This window comes from Phacochoerus africanus, chromosome 1 (assembly GCF_016906955.1).
Source record: "Phacochoerus africanus isolate WHEZ1 chromosome 1, ROS_Pafr_v1, whole genome shotgun sequence".
In the NCBI taxonomy this organism is placed as follows: Eukaryota; Metazoa; Chordata; class Mammalia; order Artiodactyla; family Suidae; genus Phacochoerus; species Phacochoerus africanus.
In genome coordinates, this window is record NC_062544.1 from 39,713,513 (window position 1) to 39,726,791 (window position 13,279).

Genomic DNA, 13,279 nt, shown 5'->3' on the forward strand with positions numbered 1-13,279 from the left:
TTTTATTCCCATATGTTTATGGGTAGCAGAGGAGCGATGGTTGATCTTCTGTAGCTGCTTCAGAGCTGGGCAGGGGCATCGACTCTGCCTGACAGGGATCTCTGGATGCTTGGTCTAGGGGCTGTAGGGACAAGACAGCTTCTTGTTTTAAATCAGAGGGCAGCATAGGCTGGAGTCCTCACATAGCCATCATTCTGACATGGAACTGTAGTAACCTGGAGGACACGGACTTTCCCAAGAGGTTAAAGAAGCAGAGTCTGAAGAGGAGGAGGAGGACTCAGGCCCAGGATGGGCAAGAACTGAGTGAGGTTAGGGAGGGCATTCTTAATGGAGGACCAGATGGCATTAGTGTCTAAGCCCTAGTTGTAGTGGTGTAACCATGATGCTTGTTCATAAAGCTTTTTGATATCCATCTCGATCCAGCCTGAATTATTAACATAGGTGCAGCAGATTTTGTTTATGACTGTACAAATGCCACCCTACTCAACCAGCAAGTAATCTAAGACCGATCTCTTGCTTGTGGCCACACTGGCCATTAAGTTTAAAGAAGTTGAAAGTCTATAGAGGGCGTTTCCGGTGGTCAGAGCTCAGCTCTCTAAAGTGTTGGTTAGATTTTCTGGGATTACCTCATGGTGGGCAAAGCCTCCCCATGGGGCTGCCAATTCCCCTTCCATTCCTATTCCTGCCAGTGTTAATCCAGTGGCCCTCCTGGAATGGGTATTGAGTATTATTGTGTATTGTGACTGTGAGCGCGGCCAGACATCGTCATATGCAGGCTCCCTTGCACCATACATTGTCAATATAAGGAGAAACATTTATACAGGGTCCACATTTTCCCTGGGGTGCATTTGTCATTGGGTCCTCATTCTGGGGAGTGCCTTATACCCACATATATCCTGAAGGTACTGTAAGAGATCTGGGAAGAAGAGAATTTAACAAGGAAGCAGCCATCCAGATCCAGGGAAGGGACAAGCTGTGAACACAATGCAGAAGAGCCAATTCATGTATTCAAAATACTTAAGTCCAGTATTCCATGCCCTTGACTTAGATAAGATGGTGAAGAAGGTATATCCACTGCTTCTCTAGAGCCTGAACATTTTAAGACCAATTTTTAGTCCATTACATCCCTATCCTATAGTCACCTTTGGTCTAGGCTTCATTATAAGCACACAGAGTGGAGACAATTGTGGGAATGTAGTTTGGATCTGGGTTCCAAGACAATGTGTTGACATTACCATCTGGTGGTCAGCGACTGCTCCGAAGAGGCTGCCTCAAGCCCCTTTAGAGGTGTAGTGGCATTGGAAGCACGACTGGTTTTCTGGATAACAAAAGTAACATGATTAATGAAAAAGTTATGTCACCTTTTTTCAAAAAGGGGGGTGGAGTGTTAAATGCAGACAAAGTGCTGGGTTTGACTGGGTCATGCCCATGGTACTCATTTTCTTAGCTGAGGGGCGCTGAGGAGCTGTTCCATGTGATGCAGTTGGTAAAATTCTTTTATATACCTCTTCGTACCTGTAACAATTGTCATAAGCCAGGGTTGTTATGGAAGACCCAGCAATTAACTAGTTTTTCTCCCTGGGCAATGATGTTAGATATATTTATTAAAGAATTTTTTCCTGTTCCTCTTGAGCCATGACCGTCGTCAGAAGCCCTTCTAGGAGTACCATGGCTTTTGACAACATAATGCAATTTTTTTATCAGACCCAGCAGGAGCAAAGAAGATGTTTACCAGAGGAGGAGATTCTGAAAAGCAGCAGAATAAGACCATGATAGTTAGAAACATAAGGTTTACTAGGCCCACCCACCAGAGCTATGTGAAGTCACTTATCTGTTCTCTTGAACAGGTGCCTGAAATCTTCTACTGGCTCACAGGAGTAGGTCTCTTCTGGTTCTTGTTAGGACTTTAAAGGTACAGGACTTATTTTAGACAGATGTATCCAACTAGTAACTCCCTGTAGCCCAACAGCAGTTGGGGTTCTTAGTGTCACTTGATATGGTCCCTTCCATTTTGGTTGTGGCTGTTCCACAGGGGACCCTTCTTTCCAAGGTTTAGAGGACCCTGAATGGATGGAGACCTTGACATTTTCTTTTTTGCCAGGAAGGGTAGCACTTTGTTCCCAGTATTCTTGGAAGACCCTTTGAACTTGGCTCAGGTTAACAATGTGGGAGACCAAGTTTGTGGGTTTCCTCATCAAGCAAGAGATCTGAGGTCCAAAAGGGCCTCCCACAGGTCATTTCAAATGGGCGAAGTTTTAAAATTCCCTTTGGAGCTGTCTTGGTTCATGAAGGGAAACCCAGGTTTCTGAAGTCTCTTGGTACAGATTAGCAAATGCTCTTGGTAGAACATGACTTGCTTTTTCTACTTTGGGGCCTCCAGAAAGAGTGGAGGTAGTAGTTTATACCCAGAGCTGAGGAAACCTGTCAGGTCATCTTGGCAGGGAAGGAAGGTCTGTTATCATTCTGTAGGCTTTTGGGTGACCTGAATCTCAGAATTTTTCCTTTAGGCAGAAATTTGGATACTTCTATTGCCTTTTCAGTTCTAGCAGGAAAAGCTTCTATCCATTCTGTAAAAGTGTCTATGAATACAAATAGGTATTTCCATCTCTTATGTGGAGGTATTTGGGTCAAATCCATTGCCAATCCTCCCTTGGATAAGTTCCCAGATGTTGGTTGGGCTGAGTCAGATGTTGAGGTATGGTGTGGCTTCCTAGGTCACTGCAGGCACACATCTCGCAAGCCCTGATGACATTTTTAAGTTTGGAACCATCCCTTACCCAGGAACACCTGAGTAGCCAGGTGGACTAGGGAGTCCTGCCCTGAGTGGGAGGATCCAGGGAAGTGCTTAATTATTTTCAATTGCTCCGCCCCAGGAATGAGAATCTTGCTGTCTTTTGTCAGGCACCCTGAGTGGTATCTTCCCAGTCCCCTAAGCTCAGCCCACTCAATTTCTTCAGGTGTATAAGATGGCACCACTGGGAATGTTGAGCTGTTAAGTCTGAGAGCTGTAGCTTGTAGGACTGGCTGTTCTTTGGCTATAGTCTTAGCGCCTTGTCAGCCAGGGTGTTTCCCCTTATAAGGGAGGTGTTGCCCCTTTGGTTGACCTCTGCAATGAATAACTTCTGAGCTGCTTCTGGGAGTTCTAGAATTTCTGCATAGGGGATCCTTTGACTGTTAGTAGTCCCCTTACTTTCCATATGGCAGTATGGCATGCAGCACTAGTAATCCATGCTTGGAATCAGTATGTATATTGATTCTTCATCCCTTTCCTAGCTGGAGTGCTCTGGTCAAGACAAATCAAGTTGGCCTTTTGGGTGGTACTGAGAGAGGATAGAGCTCTCAATTCAACAATTGACAACAGTCAATGGCAGAGTCAGCCTTTATATATATATATATTTTTTTTTTTGTCTTTTTAGGGCCATACCTGTGGCATATGGAGGTTCCCAGGCTAGGGATCCAATCGGAGCTGTAGCTGTTGGCCTACACCACAGCCACAGCAACACGGGATCCAAGCTATGTCTGCGACCTGCACCACAGCTCACAGCAACGCCAGGATCCTTAATCCACTGAGCGAGGCCAGGGATCGAACCCCAATTGTCATGGATGCTAGTCGGGTTTGTTAACCGCTGAGCCACGATGGGGACTCCCAGTCAGCCTTTCTTAGTCCTTCATGTATTAAACTGTTTCCATCCATTGGTAAACCACACTGCATTGGGATTGGCCAGGGACCCATCCTTGAGGTCTGGCCTACTGGAGTATACTTATTCAACAGTTGCCACACAGAAGTGAACCAAGGACCCTTGGCATGGGGGTCCAGCATTACAGTGACTGGCTTTAGGACTTGGCAAACTTTAAGAATTACGCCTGCGCACATGAAAAGATGCTCAACATTGCTAATTATTAGAGAAATACAAATAAAACTGCAATAAGGTAACACCTCACACAGGTCAGAATGGCTGTCATTAATAGTCTATAAATAGCAAATGCTAGAGAGGGTGTGAAGAAAAGGAAACCTTCCTACACTGTTGGTGGGAATGTACCACTATGGAAAACGGTATGGTAGTTCCTCAGGCAACTAGATACAGAACTACCATATGATCCAGCAATCCCACTCCTGGGCAGTATATCCAGACAAAACTACAATTCAGAAAGATACATGCACCTGTATGTTCATAGCAGCACTATTCACAATAGCCAAAACATGGAAACAACCTAAATGTCCATTGATGGATGGATTAAGAAAATGTGGTACATATGCACAATGGAATACTACTCAGCCATAAAAATGAACAAAATAATACCATTTGCAGCAACATGGATGCAACTAGAGATTCTCATACTAAGTGAAGTAAGTCAGAAAGAGAAGAACAAATACCATATGATATCACTTATATGCAGAATTAAAATATGGCAGAAATGAACCTACCTACAGAACAGAAACAGACTCACAGATATAGAGAGCAGATTGTGGTTGCCAGGGTTAGGGGAGGGAGGGAGTTCAATGAATAGTAAGTTTGGGGTGAGCAGATGCAACAGGTAGGAATGCCTGTTGGCGATTTTCATCCCACTTGAGCAGCTTGTAGTCCTTCCTTTTAGGGCCTCAGAGAGGCTTTGCTATGAGCCTGAATCCAGGTATCCAGATCCTGCAAAATCCTGCCATCCCCAGAAAGGTCTTATCTTACCTCTTAGTCTGGGTGGCAGGGGTGTCAAAGGGTTATGATGGCTTCTTTTCAGTCCTAGGCCGGAGTTCTTGTTCCAGGGGTGAGCAAGTATCCCAGGTACTTACCTATTGGGTAGAGATATGGGCCTTGTGAGGAGAAACCTCAGTATCCTGGTTCCCCCAGGAAGATGAGGACCTGAATGGTATTTTTAATCTGAGTCTTCCCTAGTGGAGCTAAAAATTAGGAGGTCATCCATATACTATAGGAGAGACCCATAAACCAACCTTAATGCTCTTTATTCCTTTGCTAACACATTTCCAGACAGGTGTGGGGTGTCCCTGAAGCCTTAGGGCAGTACAGTCCAGACTAGCTCAGAAGTGTTAAAGTGTCTTATCTGACCACTCAAAGGAAATGAGATATTGATGGTCTGAGCAGAGAAATGCAAAAGAAGGTTTCTTTTAAGTCAAGCATTGTTAAGCCGGTTTGTATTTTCCATAACTCGGGTCAGTATAGTGTATGGACTAGGGACTGTTGGGTGAACTGGGACTATTGCCTTATTAATTGGCCTTGGGTCTTGAACAAATGTGTTTTCTCCACTTTGCTCTTTTATGGGCAGAATGAGGGTATTACACAGAGACTGGCCAGGTTGTACTAGCCCATATTTTAAGAACTTTGTTATTAAAGGCTGGATACCTCTTTGGGCCAAGGGATACTGTTTTTTCCACAAGTCATCAGCACTGGATTTTAATGAAATCTGAATAGTAGCTCTGCCAGGATCTTCAGTGTGCCACACAGAGGGGTTTACTTGAGGAAAAAATTTGGGTTGGAGGGAGACCTCCTCTCATTTGTGACTGAGGCAGCCTCCTATGGCCAAGAGCAATTGTTTCTCCTGGTGGGTGCTTCTCTGAGGGAGTCTCCAAACTGAGCTATTGTCTGGAATTTAGAAAGCAAAAACCTTCCCAACAAGGGCACTCAGGCATGAGCAGAAACTTGTGTACAAAGGTAAAACTTCCTAGTAAGCAGCTGAGGGGGTGGAAGGTGGGTGAGTCATTTGGCATCAGGCTGTCCATTGATCCCATAGGGGGCAAGGATCCCCATTCAGTACAGAGTACACAGCCCCCATATCTTAAAAAAAATAATTTTCCCACCTGCCACATCAAGGGTTACCTGAGGCTTCTCCAGGGAATTGACCACGGTATCCTTTGGGAGCCAGGGAGGGTCCCACCCCGTCAGTCTTCAGTCCTCTTGACCCCAAGTCCCCTTCAGGACTGGGCAAGAAGCCCCACTTCAGGTGACCCTCTTGTTTGCACATCAGTGGATTTTTTCCATGCAGGGGGCATTCTTCCTTCCAGTGCCCCTCCTGGATGCATTTTTTTTTTTTTTTTGGTCTTTTTAGGGCGGCACCCATGGCACAACATATGGAGATTCCCAGGCTAGGGGTCTTATCGGAGCTACAGCTGCTGGCCTATGCCACAGCCACAGCAACACCAGATCCAAGCCACGTCTGCAATCTACACCACAGCTTACGGCAACACCGGATCCTTAACCCACTGAGCAAGGCCAGGGATCGAACCTGCAACCTCATGGTTCCTAGTCAGATTCCTTTCTGCTGCACCACAACAGGAACTCCCTGGCTGAATTTTTAAAACAGGTCTCTTCTCAGCAGGACAGTCTGAACCAGACTTTCTAGATCCTGCCCCTGCCATGGGCTTTCTCAAGGGAGGGTAAACCTGAGCTGGTACAGAGGCTAGAGCTGCCGCCAAGCACTGTGCCTTTCATTGTTGTTCTTGAACTCTCTTTGCCTCCTCAACCCTATCTCTATAGTACTTCAAAGGCCAAGTCTGTGAGCTTATTCATAGGGGTTTGTGGTCACTTAGCTGCCTTCTATAGTTTTCTCCTAATGTCTGGGATGGATTGAATGAAAAAATGGGTATTTATTAGAACTTACCCTTTGGGGTATCAGGATTAATATTGGTATACTTCCTAAAGGCCTCCACCAAGCAGCCCTGGAAGAGGGCTGGATTCTCATCTTTTCTCTGTTATTTCTCTGACTTTTTCATAATTAATAGGCTGAACAACACACCTTTTCATCCCTCCAATGAAGCAAGTTATCATGTGGCTCTTGTGTTCACTCTACCTCCCTTTTGGAAGTCCCAGTAGGGATCTTAATCAGGGATTGCGTCCCCTTCTATAAGGCAGACAATATGTTCTGATTTCAGGCTGGCAGTTCATCAGAACGTGCCCAGGCTGCACCAAGTATTGGGCTTTTTTCTTCAGAGGTGCAGCAGGTAGAAAGGAGGACCTGTAGGTCCCCCCAAGTAAGTTCATAGGACATTGTCAGCCTGACGCCTTCCTCTACAAACTAGGGGACTCAGAATGCAGGGCTTTCACGGAGATTAACGTCCATCCAGGAAGCAATGATAAGCTCAGGATGAGACCTGGGGATTCCAGTGTTGAGAAGGCATAGCCAGCCTGCCAGCCTTCAGATGGAACATGAGGGCTGCCATTGTGGGTGATACAGTCTCCCTGGGCATTTGCTTGTCTAAGTAGTTGTTAAACAGGACTCTTCCTTATCTGTGAGTGTTGCCAAAGGCCCCCAAACTGAGAACAATAGATACTCAAATCCCACTCTCTAGAGTGCGGTATTGGGTCATCTCACAAATAGCCTTGTCTTATCTGTAGCCAGGAGGTGGTGATGGATGAACCCTTGAGAACCGGTTTGGCATTCAGGACATTGAAGAGGCTCATGAGAAGGATTTCTTGAGAGCCAGGCTGTCTAGGTGTGTTGGGTGTGAGGTGAGGGAGGAGGTCCTCAAGGAAATCTTTCTAAAGGGGCACTTGGTTTGTGACTTCTGGAATTAGGAAGGATGTAGAGGCTGACTCCTGCCTTGAAAATGAAAGGTGGCTGAGCCTGAGGCAAAGCTTTGGCAAGGTAAGGTGAGCATGCCTCTCGATGGGCACTAGGAATGGCACTGGCCGGAGAAGGCAGGAAGGGAGGAGGGGGTGCCAAGAGAGGGATTGGTTTTTGGAAACCAGGAGGTGGAAGGAAGCAGGCTAGAGAAGGCGTTGCCGTGGTGAGTCACTACAATTGGGGGAGCTCCCAAAGAATACACAAAAGCATAAGCCCACAGTGTCCCGACTCCAGCTTCTAATCTCATCACCCATTCTGTGCACTTTTTCTCAGAGGCCCCTCTGCTGGTAGGCTAGACCCCGAAAGGGCCAAAAAACCAGCAGCAAGGTAAGTAAGAACGGAGGTGAAACAAGGAAGAGACTTTCCCCACTGCAGGCTGGGGGGGCGGGGGCACGCGCGCGCTGCGCGTGTGTGTGTGTGTGTGTGTGTGTGTGTGTGTGTATGTATGGTTGCGGGGTGTAGGCAGGGGCAAAGATTTGAAATGTATGAGCAAGTAGAACTTTGATTTTAGTGTACTAGGTTTTTAATGTTTGTGACTAATTAAACTATTTTGGATGATGAAACTGAGCTTGAGTGAAAAAGTCAGATGATGATTCAGAGCCGTGGAATGAAGACCCAAGGTAAAGCACAGATTTACAGGTCCTCAAGTCCAGCTTAGTCGATAAGCTGATTACATTTAGTTGTAGAAGCCCAGGTCTCCTACTGGGCTGGACATGCTTGCCCAGGAACTAGAGCAGAAGAAGGGCCAGCCCGGTGTCAAAAGGAGTGGGCCCCACATCCCAGGACACAGTGTGGCCTCTCGGGGTCAGGAACCCTGCCCAGAAACCATGTCACTGGGCCTTTTGATGATGAACAGGAGAGCCTGGGCTGGGCTCTCCAGAAGGATAATCCTGGACCTCAGAACAGAGCTGAAACCCCATGGGCCCTGTGACTGCAACCCAGTGCAGGGAGCCTCAGCCCAGGCTTCCCTTCTGGCCAGGATGTTTGCTTTCCTCCCTTCCCATTCAGAGATCTGAGTGGAAACAATAGGATTTGTTGGCCGTGAGCCTTTTCAGCTGCATTTCCTTCCCAGGGAAGCTGATGCCTTCACAAGTGAATCCCTTGCCTTGACACCAGAATAACAGCTGCATATCTCTCCTCAAGAAGGCCATGTCCATTCTGGGTCCTGTGAGAACAATGCCTGGGGCCACTTTTGTCCCAGCAAAGCAGGAACTGGCCAGCGTAGTGTTCATGGTCTGGGTGGAAATCCCCTCTGTCCCTGCGGGGCCGAGGCCACATGATCCCTGCACCAGGCTCGGACTGGTGAGGGCAGGGTGTGGGGAGAGGTCAGATAACCTCCAGGCCTTCAACAGTGGCCTCCACTCAAAGTCAAAAATGAGTCTCTTGTTTTGACCAGCTGTATGACCATAGGCACGTGACTTCACATTTCTGAATCTCAATCCCTTCATCCACAAAGGAAGGATAATTGAAAATCAGGGAGTTGTTGGCCTGATTAAGAAAAAGCACGGAAATGACTGAGTTAAGTTGAGGCTTATGCAGTAAATTGTTGCTCAATTTAAAAATCAAAAACCCAAGTGCCTGGGGCAGCCTTCCTTGGTCACCCTGCTTTATGCTGATGTGCCTGCCTCTCAGCTTGTCAGTTCACTGGCTCTCCTCCAAATGCCCTGGCTGGAGTTGAAAAGAGCCTGTGGCCGGTGTAGGGTATTGTCAGGGCAGTACGCTGGCAGCCCAGCCACCAACAGACCCCCAGTCCAGAGGCTGGGCTTTGTCCTTCCAGCTTTACAGTCCATCTTTTCTTGTATCCTCAGTGATCTCCCTTAGTACCAGTGACTTAAACCAAGTATAGTCACATGTGGCCTGTGGGCAAGCCATGCTGCTGACATGTTGATACCAAGGGGAGAGGTTGGAAGAGAAAGAGACGCAGTCCCTTCCCAATATCTGGAGTGCTCACAACACCCAGTCTGAGATGCTGATGTCCCGGTTCTCTCTCCTCTGTTCAGGCCCATTTCTCCACAGAGGACCCCTTTTCTGAGTTCCTTTGTACATTAGTCCCTGCTTTTACCTCCATGAAATGAATTGCTCTCGCTGATTATGCCACTAGGAAGTAGAGGCTCCTACAGGCCTGCGAAGACCCCAGAATCCTCTCCTTATGTGCTTATTTAATTAGTGTAGCTTTCACATCCTCAGACGAGCGATGAGGAATGCTGGACATGGTCCCAGTCTCCTGAGGCCTCTGATCCTCCCAGCTGTCAGCCCCTTAGGAAGCCTCTGTGCAGAGACGATCTCCAGGCCCCTGGCAGGGCAGTTCTGGCCTCTGAGTCAGACATGGTAATAGTACCATATTGTCATTTGAAGAAATACGACTGGGGCTTCTTCCAAGCCATATTCCACATGTGCCATAACCAAGGGAGGACCAAGGGCCAATTCAGAACAAGAGTTTGGAGACCAGGGACCAGCTGCCATAGAAGAATTTAAAGGGATAAAGACAAGAGTTCAGATTGAGGCTTCTCAGATTGGGAGATGTTCAGATTTGGTGCTAGGTTATCTGGCTGAACTCCACTGCTGGAAAGGAAGTTGCATCTTGCCAAATTGCAACACTAGCCAAAATCTGTGCCATGTTTCATTTTCATGTCTTCATTGTTAAATCCTGGGTCTGTGGGTAGGAATTCCAACTACCAGACCTGGCTCCCCCTGGACCTCCCCAGGTAGATGACAGACTTCAGTGCTGGAAGGTAGTACCAGGTGGCTGCTCTGGTGGAGGTGGGTCTCCAGGCCCAAAGGTGGCAGAACCAAGTGTGGAGATGAGGGGCATTCCTGGACAGATGAGAGCTCCAGAACTGGCCCCTAAACCATTCCCAATGAATAAAACCAACAGAAAGCTCACTCTTACCCTCTAAAGTGTTCAGGTCACACCAGACTGGGGCCCCTGCAGAGTCTCAGGGACAGAGCAAGACCAAAGAAGCCCAGCTGCCACATTATATTATAGAAGAGGATTGGCCAGCAAGCTACCTCAAACCCTGACAGTCTGCATGGACCCCCACAATCAACACTGGGGTATCTGGTGACTGGGGCATCTCCACTTCTTAAGACAAGAGCTTTCATTAAACCGTCTTCAGCCAAAGAAACAACAAAGCCTGAGAGCATCTTGACCACACAAAGCTTCTCATGGCAGCTTCATGTGAGCTGCGCCCTTTGCTTGGAAATCAAATTATTGACACTTGCTCTACTCCAGAGCCTCAAAAAGAGTCCCTCTTTACACATTATGTTCTTCAAGCCTCACAACAACTAGGGGCAGTAGATATTATTAGCTCCGTTTTATGGATGAAGAAACAGATTATCAAAATGACTTTTAAAAAACACATGGCTAGAATCCTCATATGTTAGTAATAAGAATGTCAAATGGTAAAGCCCCTTTGTAAAACAGTCTCACAGCTCTTCGAATATCAAACATAAAAGTTATTGTATGACCCAGCAATTCTACTCCTAGATACATACCCCAAAGAATGGAAAACACCTGTCTACACAAACACCTCCACATGGATGTTCATAGCAGCATTATTCATAATAGCCCAAAGTAGAGACAGTCCTAATGCCCATCAACAGAATGCGTAAACATTATGTGATGTATCCATGCAATGAACTATTACTCAGCATTATAAAGGGATAAAGTTTGGATACATACAATATAGATGAACCTAGGAAATATAGTGCTAAGTAAAAGAAGCCAGACTCAAAGATCACTTTAGATTCCATCTATATGAAATATCCGATATAAGCAAATATATATAGAGAAAAGGTAGATTACCTAGGGCAGAGGATGGAGAGAATTGGAAGTGACTATTAATGAGTACAGGCTTTCTTTTTGAATTGATCTAAAATATTCTAAGGTAAGGTTATGGTGGTATGGAGTTCCCACTGTGGCTCAGCAGTAATGAACTCAACTATTATCCATGAGGATGCAGGTTCAATCCCTGGCCTCACTCAGTGGGTTAAGGATCCCATGTTCCCATGAGCTGTGGTGTAGGTCGCCAACATAGCTTATACCCCATGTTGCCATGGCTAAGGCATAGGCCGGCAGCTGCAACTCCAATTCGACCCATTGTCTGGGAAGTTCTATATGCCTCGGGTACAGCCCTAAAAAGACCAAAGGAAAAAAAATCATGTTCATAGTTCACAGCTCTGTAAAATATGCTAAAATCATTAAGTTGTACACTCTGGATGAAATTTATGGCATTTAAATTATATTTCAATGAAACTGTCTTTAAAAAATATCATGTCTTATTGAACCTTAAGGGATAGTTGTGCCTATAAAGTAAACTTTTAATTTAGTATTTAGGGCTACTTTTCCAAAAAGAGCAAAATCAGGGTTATCTATGCGTTATGGTAGAAAGCACAGAACTCTGGTAGCAGGAAGATCTGAACTTGGGTGACATTGAACCAGTTATTTAGTCCTTCTCTACCAATTGCTAAGACTTATGGAAATAAATGGGATGTCTGTCACAAGTCCCTGTTCAGACTTGTCATTGGAAGTATGTTAAGTATATCCTCCCATTTCCTAGAAGGGGAACTTAAAAGAACAAGACAGGGGCCCAGGCCTAGAAAGGGATGAGGCTATGAGTCATAAAACCACAACAAAATTTAGGAATAGGGATAAAGCTGAAGATTGTCACAACTCCTGGGGCCCATTGTGAGGACTCAGGCTCAGTAATAACTCTAAAATTTAAAACATGGATCCAACTAGCAACTAGGCAGTGATGCTGAGCCTCAGGCTGGAGGACCTTGAGGTATTCTAGCTATAGGGATTGGGGGACTTCAGAAGCAAAGACTGAAAGGCAGAGCAATTTCAAAGCTAGAAACAGACATGAGTATCCCAGCCTTTTTTTTTTTTTTTTAGCTTTTTAGGGCCACACCCATGGCATATGGAATGTCCCAGGCTAGGGATCAAATCAGAGCTACAGCTGCCAGCTTACACCATAGCCACAGCAACTCAGGATCTGAGCTGCGTCTGTGACCTACACCACAGCTCCTGGCAATGCTGGATCCTCAACCCACTGAGCAAGGCCAGGGATCAAACCTGCATCCTCATGGATACTAGTTAGATTCATTTCGGCAGCACCACAGTGGGAACTCCCCAGTCCTTTAAAGATTGTCCACATCCCAAATGGTAATGTGAATCTGTAAAGACTTATTTCATGTTTCATTTTCATGAAATGGTCAAAAAAAAAATTTCCATGTGGATGGGAGAAAGAAAGTGACCCTGCTTGGATTATCTACAGCTTCACAACTTTTTATTTGTCTTGTTCGCAAATCCAAATTCTAGGGCAATGACCCCAGAGCACTCCTTCTCCCCCAGATCTTAGGGGGCAAAAGAGGAAGCAGTGCCTCTACATCCTTCTCTCTTCTACAGTGTCTTTTAGCACTTGCCTTTTTTTGGAAAAGAGACAGAAGGAAAAATACATAGGTGTATGGTTAGCCTCAGCTCCTGATTTTCAATTCAGTCAGCCCACTTAAGATTCAGGAATAGTACCATGCTGAGTGATGTAGGAGAAATACAGATAATAGATCCTAATAGGATTACTGTGAAGATAGAATAAGATGGTGACCCAGTTGAACAAACTGTAGGTTTGGAGTCAGGTAGAAATACGCCTACATCTGAAAAATTTTAAGCCTCAAACACCAATTCAAAAGGCTGTTATGGGAGTTCCAG